The 12,274-nt window shown below is 39.8% G+C and overlaps 1 long non-coding RNA gene across 14 annotated transcripts in view; it reads right to left on the bottom strand.

Moving 5' to 3' along the window:
* LOC140602401 (uncharacterized) overlaps window positions 1-12,274 on the bottom strand; it is a 93,669-nt gene that overhangs the window by 35,569 nt on the left and 45,826 nt on the right. The window lies entirely within an intron of this gene.

Raw genomic sequence — 12,274 nt, 5'->3', positions numbered from 1 at the left:
GTCTCCCTCAACACCAATACTTCATTCCTGAGAGGAAGACAGTACTTGGAACAGCAGGAGATCAGATGCACATACCCGAACCAGGCTGCGGCTCCAGCTGCAAGTGGGTACAGGAGGAAGGAGAAGAGAAAGGACAGGGACACCTCTCCCCACCATGAATTTAATTTTATTTTTTAAAATATTTCATTTAAGGGACGCCTGGGTGGCTCAGCGGTTTAGCGCTGTCTTCAGCTCAGGGCGTGATCCTGGAGTCCCAGGATCGAGTCCCACATCAGGCTCCCTCTGTGGAGCCTGCTTCTCCCTCTGCTTTTGCCTCTGCCTCTCCTCTGTGTCGCTCATGAATAAACAAAATCTTTTAAATAAATAAATAAAAGATTTCATTTATTTATTTGAGAGAGAGAAAGAGCAGGAGCAAGGGGGAGGGACAGAGAGAGGCAGAAGCAGACTCCCCACTGAGCAGGGAGCCCCATGCAGGACTTGATCCCAGGACCCTGAGACCATGACCTGAGCTGAAGGCAGAGGCTTAACCGTCTGAACTACCCAGGTGCCCCACCACCAGGAATTTTAGAAATCCCAGCTCCACCACTTACTGTTTGAGCATGGGCACATGACTTAATCTCCCTGAGTCTCTAATACCTTATTATTAAGTAAAAATTATCCTGTGTTTTTTTTTCACACTTCAGCATTCTGAAACTGGGCTATGCATTACGATTGATTTAGATATTTGATGTGATAGTGTCCCTCACCTCCCAAAAAAAGTAAATAAATGGACAATGTGTCTTAGAATCAAAGAATTACAGAACCAAGACCTATCGCACAAGATGGTACAGGTTGTGTGGGCCAATGCACGTAAGTGCCAAACAAAGTGTATAGGGAAATTTCAGCAAAGGGGCACCATGTTCTTATACACAGGGCACTTAAACACCCTCCCTCTGAGCAGGAGCCTGAGTAAAAGAGGCTACTTTGGAAGAGTATATGTCTGGGAAAGTCATGATTGCCATGTCCAACAGTTTCAACCAGGTAGAAAGCTGGCAGTTTGAGAATTAGCTGAGAAATAACCATGAGTCAAAATGTAAAGTCTTACTGAACCAGGGCTGGCTAAGAACAGAGGAGCAAGGCAGTGCAGTGCATAGAAGCTGGTCTACAGAGTAAGAAAACTGAATTCTATGGATGAACCTTGAGGATATGATGCCAAGAGAAATAAGCCGGTCACAGAAACACAAATATTGCATGGTTTTATTTATACAAGTTCTCTAAAATAGCCAAACTCATAAAAGCAAAGACTGGGACAGTAGTTACCAGGCAGAGAAATGGGAGTTATTACAACACCCTGTGCTGAGGTCCAGAACTTATTGGGGGTGGGAGGGACTCTGCGTGGATTCCATGCAGACACAGAAGGAATCCTCTTCCCAACTCCGTGTCACATCTCGGAAGCTAGATACTCAAAGTATTTAACAAGAATTTTCTTAAAATGCCATTCATGATTATCTCACCTTGAAAAATAAAAAAAGAAAAGTGTGTTTACAGGGCATGCTCATGTTCTTCAAGAGCTGTAGTAAGAAAGCAAAAGTAACTTTATGTCCCCTGGCAAATGCTGATGCAAAAATGTGTTTGTTTCTGGCATTACTACATTTTGCTGTACAAAGATAGAAGCAACTGGACCAAAGAGCAGTAAGCCTTTACTTCTACCATGACAACACTGGGAGTGGGCCAGCCAATTGGAAGTCAGTCTCCCCTTAGCGTAGGGGGAGATGGACCAATGAGGAGCCAATGCCCGTGTCTGACGTCAGAACAGGAACACACTCTTAATGGAATGAGATCCCGACACAGGGCCAGGACTGCTGCATGAGTGTCCCAATGGTTTAGGTGGCATTTTGAGACCCCACTCAATTTGCCAGTATTAACAGGAAGGCTTCTCTCTTTGCCTCATATTTCCAACTCAGCTCATAAACGAAGCAACATCTAGCAACTCTCTAGCTCCTCTCAACATCTTTGCACTTGCTTCTCTTGATGGACAGGAGTGACAAATCTAATTGTCCAGGCCTAGACATTCATTGAACCACATTTTTTCAGTGGTCAAAGTTTCCATGGTTGATGGCAAAAAGTAGGACATCCCCTTCTTCTTGCACACGGGCTTTCTTCTGCCTCGTGGGCGGGCCCACCTGCACTCTATACTACATGTCTATACTACACGTGACTAAAGGAATGAGGCAGAGAACCCATTCTCCCTGACAGTTGCAGCACTGGAAAGGAGGTTTGGCTTTATGTTCCACCATGTGAGTCTGTTTCTGATCCAGCCTCATCACTCTCTTTGGATTTCCTGAAACCCTAATAAGCCCCTATTTTTTGTGCTAGCTCCACCTGAGTTTATGGCACTTGCAAGCATTGGTCCTATTCACAGACAAAGTTAGAAACAGCAACTTTGGGAGAGGTGGACCAATGATAAGCAGACCCTGGTTCTGACTAAAATCAAAGGGGAGAAGGACAAAAGATAGAGTCTCTGCCGCAACCTTAGTTGTGTGGATAACACTGAGACTGGCTGAATTCTTTGGCTTAACAGGCTCCTAAAGCCAGGTGCCAAGAAGTAATTTACCTGTGGTCCAAAAGCAGCCACCTGCATCTCAGGAGAAGGAAGCCATATCCTAGAAGAAGCTCCCCTGAGCTCAGGAAGGGAAATTGGAAGGGCAGGACATCAGTCCTGTCTTCCCATTTCACCCCAAATAAATAGGTCTCTGCCCAAGCCAGTGTTGGAATGCTAAATCCTATCAGCCTATTTGGGTAGGTTGGGATAGGCTGTTTCTCCAGCTGCCCTTATTTGTCTTGCTAACTCTGGAGCTGTCTGTGAACACGAGGTCTCCTGTGACAACAATGTGTCATTACCTCTCTCTAACCATCTTGTTCTAGAGGCTTGTACCCTCTTCTTGCACCATCCTGCTCTCCCTCTGCCCTATAACCACTTTCTTCAGTGTAAAAACGAAATCCCCAGGCTGGCTAATGCCCTCTCCACTTTCGTCTCAAATGTTACATCCTAGTGAAGCTCTCTCTGACATTCCCAACACAGATAGGCTCTCCGACATATGCTATCATAGCTCCCTATACCTCTTGCCTCTACAGCCTTACCCTTATTTGCAATTTTATATTTGGATGAGTGCCTGCCTCCCACACTGGATTCCGTAAAGGCAGAAACCATGTCTGTTTTGCTTATTACTTATTTCATGGACTTGAATATAGCAGGCATGTAATAAATAGTTAAATGTGTGGAGAGTAGTCAATACTCTGAAGTCAGACTGGCTGGGTATGAACCCCAGATCCAGAGGAATAATGTGGATGGATGACAGTATCCTTAGGGGCTATAGGAAGGACTAAGTAAAAGTGCTTACAATGGTGCCTGAAACACAGTAGGTGCTCAATAGATGTTTATTAATATTGGTATAGTTGCCATTAGTCTGCTATGAAGAAACTGGACTTGCAAACTGGCCCTTTTGCTGACCATGACCACGACCAGAATGACTGACACATCTGGTTTCAATGTTGTCACCTAATGACAGATTGAAGGAAAATACACAGTCCTGATTGGAAATACGGCCTTGTAACTCAGCATCTTGTCCAACGGGGAAGACCTACACATTGGAAGAAGACACCACAGGCCCAGGGAGTCATGAACACATATGTGCAAATGGAGGGAAAGAGCCACAGTCAAAAGAAGGTTAAGGAATTAATGGTTAAACATTAATGCTTCAGGAAATGACACCAGCCTGAGGACTGTGGTCTGTGTCTTTGCTTACTTCTTACTCTGGGCAAGTCACTTCCCCACCTCTGAGCTTGTTGCTTTGTTTTTCACTATAAAATACATCATACAAAAGAGGGTTTAAAAACACATATGTACTGTTAAAACAGAGATAATAAAATGGAAATCAGACAACCCTGGCATCTTAGAAGCCCCCTATATACTCCTCCCCTGCCTCATACCCTCTCCTACAGATTCCAACCCACCCTAGCATAACCACTATCTCAATGTTGTTTTAATCACTCCTTAGGTTTTCTCTATAATTTTATCATCATCAGCTTTTTACGCATTTTCTACAAATGGTATCCTACTATAGATGTTCTTTATGACCTCCTTTTCTCACCCAACATTGAATTATAAGTTCACCCTAGTTAATGCAAATAGTATTAATATGTTCACTTTTATTTCAGAATAGCAGTCCATTATATAAGCTTAACAGAATTTCTTTATCCAATATACAATAGGACATTTTGATGAAGTCCATTATCTTTGCTAATACAGAAAATGATGGTATGAACATTTTTGTGCATGTCCTTTGGTAAATATATATGAAAGTTTCTTAAGGATATACTTTGCGAATGGATTTACTGGATCACAGTATATGTAGGAGTTCAAATTTGCTAAATGATTCCAAAATTTTGCCAAAATGGTTGCACAAATTTACACCCAGCAGTAGTAGACAAGAGTTTGTTACTCCACATCCCAAAAAAACTTTGTGCTGCCAGTCTTTTTAATTTTTAGCAATCTGATGGACATGTAATGAAATCTCATTATTGTTTTAATGTGCAATTTCCAATTATCAGTGAGGCTAAGCATCTTTTCATATGTTTATTGCCTATTCATATTTCCTCTTGTGGAAAATAATTGTTTATGTCTTTTGCCCATTAGTCTGATACAAATGTATTGTTCTTACACATTTGCAGTCATTCTTTATATATTCTGGATATTAATCCTTTTTGGTTATGTGTGTTAAAATATCTTCTCCTGGGTTTATGGCTTGTCTTTTCATTCTATGGGGTCTTGTGATGAATGAGCTCATAACTCTAATATAGTCACATTTATTAATCTTTGTCTTTACAACATGTATGTTTCATGACCTCATGGTTATGAAGATATTCTCCTATACTGTTCTAAACATTTTCTAGTTTTTCTTCTCACTTCTAATAATTTAATCCACATAGAATTTATCTTTATGTAAATCATAAGGTAAGAACCAGAATCTTTTTTTTAGTAAGGATTACCAATTTTCCCAGCACCCCTCTACTCTGTAACGCACATACCATCAAGAGTCAAGTTTCCATGTATGCATGGTTTCTGGGCTCTTCTGTTCCATCATCCTATTTATCTATCATTGTCTTGATTACTATAGCTTTATGGTAAGTCTTGCTCATCTAGTACAGTAATATCCCCAGCTTATTCTTCTTCAGAAGGATTTGGCCCTTTGCTATACTATATAAATGTAAGAATCAGTTTGTTAGGGGTGCCTGGATGGCTCAGTCAGTTAAACATCTGCCTTCGACTCAGATCATGATCCCAGGGTCCTGGGATCGAGCCCTACATTGGACTCCCTGATCAGAAGAGAGTCTGCTTCTCCCTTTGTCCCTCCCCCTGCTCATGCTCTCTTTCTCAAATAAATAAAATCTTAAAAAAAAAAAGAATTAGGGCAGCCCGGGTGGCTCAGCGCGCTACCTTCAGCCCAGGGCATGATCCTGGAGACCCGGGATCGAGTCCCACGTCGGGCTCCCTGCATGGAGCCTGCTTCTCCCTCTGCCTGTGTCCTGCCTCTCTCTCTCTCTGTGGGTCTCTCATGAATAAATAAATTAAAATCTTTAAAATAAAAAAATAAAAAAAAAGAATTAGTTTGTCAAGGTCCCATCTCATCGTAAATCTAATTGGAATTGCACTGAATTGAAAGAGCAGTTCGAGAAATTTACGTCTTTATAATGTTGGGCATCTTGTCCAAGAATATGATATATCTGTTTATATAGCCCTTCATTTAGCATATTTCAAAAAAATTTTGTAATTTTCTCCATAAAAAATTTCAGTTTTTGTTGTATTTCTCCTAGGTACTTCTATATTTTTGTTGTTAGTGTGAATGGCTTCTTTTATATTTTCCAACTGATTGCTATTCATATAAAAATTCAACTGACTTCTGTATATTGATTTTGTATCCGGCAACCCTACTTAAATTCTCATTTTGATTCTAATAATTTATCTATAGTTTCTTTTGTGTTTTCTATATAGTAATAGATCTGCAAATAATAACTATTTTGAGAAGATTTTATTTTTAAGCAATCTCTACACCCAACATGAGGTTTGAACCCACAATCCCAAGATCAAGGGTCACATGCTCCACTAAGACAGCCAGGCACTCCTGCAAATAATAACTATTATTTCTTCTCTTCTAATCTTTACACTTTATATTTAATTTTTTTTACATATATACCTTGGCATGAAGCAGGCAAATGGGATAGCATTACCATTATTCCTATTTTTATAAATAAGGAAACTGAGCCTCAGAAAAATTAAATAACTTGCCTAAAGTCTCAAAGCTACAAATAGACAAAGTCAGGATTCAAACCCCAGTCTAGCCATTACAAAATCCATGTTTTAGATTTTATGTGTGAATTTCTTTTCCCCTTTATACATAAACATTTGAGATTTGTAAAATAACTGATCTGCCACTGAGGAAAGGGATTTTTGTTTCTTTTAAAGAAAAAAAAGATTATTTTGAATTGGTCAATACATCTGTACCATCTCCAAGCCGGAAGGAAGGAAGGAAGGAAGGAAGGAAGGAAGGAAGGAAGGAAGGAAGGAAAAAGGAAGGAAGGAAGGAAGGAAGGAAGGAAGGAAGGAAGGAAGGAAGGAAGGAAGGAAGGAAGGAAGGAAGGAAGGGAGGGAGCCAGTGAGCTAACATACTGTTTTACATATGTTTGCTCATTCCATCCCAACAGTAACCACCAAGTTGAGTGTTAATGTCCCAGTCCTACAGCTGAGGAAACGGAATCTCAGAAAGATTAATTTTAAAAAGCAATGACAAAAAGAGGAGATTTCATGACAAGCAGATTAGCAAAATGTATATATTGCATCAAAAAAATTTTTTTGGCATACTCTCCAATTATAATTAGCAACTTAGTTTTACAGCCTCAGGTAAATATAAAAGGATAAGAATTTGGAAGAGAACAGACAAGATTCCTTGTGTGTTCCCTGCAGGTCCATAGAGACAACACCTCCATGGAATTCTTCATGGGGGCCAGGAAGGAAAAGAATTGGGAAGTCATTGGTTCTTTTTTGGAGCTTTCCATGACAAGCAGAATAGCAAAATGTATATATTGCATCAAAAAAAAAATTTTGGCATACTCTCCAATTATAATTAGCAACTTAGTTTTACAGCCTCAGGTAAATATAAAAGGGTAAGAATTTGGAAGAGAACAGACAAGATTCCTTGTGTGTTCCCTGCAGGTCCAGAAAGACAACACCTCCAAGGAACTCTTCATGGGGGCCAGGAAGGAAAAGAATTGGGAAGTCATTGGTTCTTTTTCACTCACTCGCTCCTTCATTTAACAAATACAGTATTTACTAAGGGGCATCTATCTGAGTCCTGGGGCTACACTTGAGAATACCACTGGGAACAAGTCAGGCACCATTCCTGCCCTCATGAAGTTTTCAATCCAAGAGAGTCTAGCATTAAACCAGTAATCACTGGTCTGCATCCATAGTACCCAACTCCAGGAACCACCATCCCACAAACTGAAATCCCTTGTGAAGCTCAAGCAGACAATACTATGTTTCTGATTATCCTCAGGTCCCCATGTTGAAGCTGCCACAGTCCTACCGCAGGCTGGTGAGCCCCCCACCCCACTCTCTCCTACTTGGTTTCCTGCAGCCCCAGCCCCGATGTTGCTGGAAGCCTGTCCATCAGAGTGCCAATCGCAGGGGAAATTGAATCCAGGGGCTCTTTCTAGTCGTGTTTGCTCACTTTTTTCTTAGCATGATCTTTGGTTTCATTATATTTAGGTATTTCTTTTATTTATCCATGCACTAGGAAAAAAAAAAAAAAAAAAGGAAGGTGCCTCTTTAAACCAAGCGTGAAATGTATTAGGAACCTAAAGTTGAGAATAATGGGCTTTTTTTTTCCCCCTCCTGGAAAGCTAGCCTACAGGAGAAAAAAAATCCATTCAAATAATTTCGTTTAGTCCTAAGTATAAAATAACCGAAGTCAAGGTGTCTCTGCTGTTATTATTTTTTCTGATGTTTTTGACACCCGCGTGTGGAGTTCTCCGGCGCTCACAGCTTCCAGAGCTGTGAGCTCCCACTTGGTATATTCGTAATACTCCTTAATATTTTCATTTTGATGTAATTTGCGGCCCCAGCTTTTTAAATATCCGCTCTGTAATAATGTTTAATTTCAGGGGTCACTCCGCCAAGGAGTATATTAAAGCTTATAAAACTCATTTCCAAAGCTCAAATATCAAGCTGTGATCAGGTTAGGAGGGCAGCATCTGTGAATATTTCATCTTTTATCATGCTGATAATAAGGAGATGACAGAGGCACATTATTACAATGAGAGAATTGCTCATTTCAGGCCTGGTGCTGGAAGCTGGGGTCTGCAGTGTGTATTACTCAATAAGACCAATTCTGATATGAAAAGCAAGTTTACTGAGGCACCACTGTGTCTTATTTGATTGGAATGAATAATATATGGAGCTGCCGTTCGGGCTGCTGCTGGCCGGGGGAGGGGAGGCTTGCATGGAGAGGTGCACTTGGGGATAGACGGCGAAATAATTTATCAAAGGATATGTTTTATGGCCTGAAAATAAAGTTAAGATAACCACTGTTTATTAGAATCATTATTTCGGAAATCTGTATTCTGGAAATCTTAAACATGTGCCAGCTTACGCAGGAGAAGAATCTTGATCCCTTCAACTGGTAGAGATGCCTCGTAATTATCTATTTGCACATAGGAGCTGAGTGAATTTGACACTCGGGCTGATTCCTGCCACATTCTCCATTGGCGACTTTCATTATTGCTTTGCGTCAAGCCAACTTCATCAAGCGGGAACCTTAAAACTGTGGTTTTCCTGGTAGTGAGATGATGAAACACCATCACGAGGGAGGGCATCTTTTGCCTTCTGGAGAAAATCAAGCATGAACCACCCGTAATTATTGCTCCCTGCCCTACAGCTGCACCCACACCCATCCTCTCCCCTGCTCTATCAGAGTAGAAGAGGGTTGCCTCCTTGATCAAGGACTAATCCTCTCAGTGCCATGGCTCTTGTCCCTTGCCACCTGTTCTGACCCCCTGTGAAGTACCCCTCTCTCCACCTCCAGTGTCCATGGCTCCCTTGCAGCTGGCCCCTTCCCTTCAGTCTCTGAATATGCTCACATCTCTCCTATCCTAAGAAAAAGTACATGAGATCTTGACCTTCTATCTCCCTCCAGCTATCACCATCAGTCTGGTCTTACCTGCTCATCCAGTGTCTCATACACTTGGACACACTTACTGAACTGAGTTGAATACACTTACTACCCTACCAACTCACATGGCATTCACCCCTCACTTCATTTTGACTTCTATACCCACCATTCCACTGAGACCACTCCCACCAAGGTCATAGATGTCCCACTAACAACTAGATCCACTGGGCACTTTGCATTCTGCACCCAGCTTGACCTCTCAGCTGCATTTATTATTATGTATTTTTTATTATTGTCCCATTATTTCAGGACACTACTTGCTGCTTCTCCATCCTCACTTCCTTTTCTTCCTCTGATTCCTTTCCTGGAAACTCTTCCTGCCCTCCCTAAAGATATTGGAGTTCTGAAGAACTACCCCCTTGTCCTCCTCTCTCCTCACTCTGTTCTCTCCACTGGGCAGCCAGCATTTATGGCCATGATGGAAACTACCACACATTGGCTGCTGACTCACAACTTAGAATCAACAGTAATTGGATTATAACCCAACCTCTTTCTTGGAGCTCCAGACCCATATATCCAACTGGGTGTCCCACTGGCACTCCAAACACAACAGGTGGAAAATTTAAACACCAACACAAATATACACATATACAAATATACACCTGCTCCTCTTCCTTCTCCTCCTTCTAATAGTCTTATCTCCAATGAAAAGAGAACCTTAAAGGCAGTCACTCAACCCAAAACACAGGCCAGCATCCTCAACACCTCTACTTATAATTGATGAAGTCCTATCCAGTCTTTCATTTCTGAAAATAAATAGATTACAATTTCTGATTATGAAAATAACACCCATTTGTTGAAAAAATTTTCATACTATACACAAATAAACAGAGAAGATAAAAATCACTTAACACCCTCCACCTTTAAATAGTCATCATTAACATCTGATATACATGGGCAGCCCAGGTGGCTCAGGGGTTTAACACCGCCTTTGGCCCAGGGTGTGATCCTGGAGACCCGGGATTGAGTCCCATGTCGGGCTCCTTGCATGGAGCCTGCTTCTCCCTCTGCCTGTGTCTCTGTCTCTGTCTTGCTCTTCTCTGTGTATTCTCATGAATAAATAAATAAAATCTTTTTTAAAAATCTGATATACACACACCTAGCCTTGTGTTTTTAATCTGGACCTTAGTCGGTCAGCTGTTACTGAGTGCCAATCATTGTATTGGGTGTGTGTGTGTGTGTGTGTGTGTGTGTGTATACACACACACACTTTATTTTTTTATAATTTTTTTAATTTTTATTTATTTATGATAGTCACACAGAATGAGAGAGAGAGAGAGAGGCAGAGACACAGGCAGAGGGAGAAGCAGGCTCCATGCACCGGGACCCCAATGTGGGATATGATCCCGGGTCTCCAGGATCGCGCCCTGGGCCAAAGGCAGGCGCCAAACCGCTGTGCCACCCAGGGATCCCCACACACTTACTTTAACACAAAAAATAGGATCTTAATATACACATGCTATCTTTAATTTAACAAGGGACATCTTCCCATTTCAATAAATATAAAACCACATAATTCATATAAATAGATAGTATTCTATAGCATAATTTACTAGCTTAATCAGGTCTCTGCTGATGGATATTTAGGTTCTACCCAAAATTTTATATTAACAATGACTCGCAATAAACATCCTTATATATAAATCTCTTTTAACTTGTTGATTATTGCTTTGGAATAAATTCCTGGATATGGAATTGCAGAATTCAAGGGTATGCACCTTTTTAAGATTTTTTTATAAATATTAGCACATGTCTTCCAATGATATAACAATTTACTTTCCCACCACTAATACGAAAGTTTCCTTACACCCTCTTTGACACCGAAAATTATCAATCTGTTTAACTCTGCCAATCTGCCAAATAACATTTGCATAATATTGCATATGTTATGGCATAAATTTGCAATAACATTGCTTAATTTGGATTTATTTTATTACCGTTGAGATTGAGCATCCTTCCATACTTTTATTGGTATTTACATTCCTTTTGTAAATTGCTTGTTTGTGCCCTTTGCCTATTTATTTATGAGATTGTTCTAATTTTTACCATTGATATATATAGACTCTTTACATATTAGAAACAACAATCATTTATCTATCATATATGTTGTGTACATTTTTAACCAGGTGGTAATTAGCCAATATGTGTTTATAATATCTTTAGAACAGCAATTTACAATTTCATGTAGCCTAATCTAATACCTTTTTTATGGTTTCTGTTTTTGGAGTCATACAGGACCTCCACACCACTAAATTATAAAAGATATAAATATATTTTCCCATATTTCCTTTTTTTACTTTTTAACATTTTTTATTCTAAAATTTCTTCTGGTATAGTATTTATTAATTTTAACACAAAAAAAATACTTAAATCAGTACAAAATGGGGGATTATACTGCAAAAATTTATGACCAAAAAAGAAACTCTTTGCAAACTAAAAATAGAAAGAAACTCCTCAACTTGATAAAGGGCATTTATGGGAAAAAAAAAAAAAAACACTGAAAACTATAAAATATTACTGGGGGAAATTAAAAATCTCAATAAATCGAGAGATATAGCATAGTTACACATTAGAAGACTGCACACCATGAAGTTGTTCCCCAACATTCTCCCCAAATTGATCTATAAATTCAACACAATCCCAATCAAAATCCTGTGAGATTTTCTTGTACAAATTGACAAACTGATTCTAAAGCTAAGTGGAAATACAAAGGATCTGGAATAGCTCAAGCAAAATAGGAAAAAAAGAATAAAGTTAGAGGATTTACACTATTTGATTTTAAGATTTATACTATAATGCTATAGTCATCAAGAGAGAATGATATTGGTATATGGGTAAACCTATATAGATCAAGAGAACAGACTAGAGAATCCAGAAATTGGCCAATATATGGCCAATTGATTTTCAACAACATAGGCACCAACATAACTCAATGGGAAAAGGATAATGTTTTAAACAAATGATGTCAGAACAACTGGATAGTCATATAAAAGAAAAGGAAATTCAAC

The sequence above is a fragment of the Canis lupus genome, chromosome 13 (assembly GCF_048164855.1).
Source record: "Canis lupus baileyi chromosome 13, mCanLup2.hap1, whole genome shotgun sequence".
In the NCBI taxonomy this organism is placed as follows: domain Eukaryota; kingdom Metazoa; phylum Chordata; class Mammalia; order Carnivora; family Canidae; genus Canis; species Canis lupus.
This window is presented reverse-complemented; position numbering and strand designations above follow the sequence as displayed.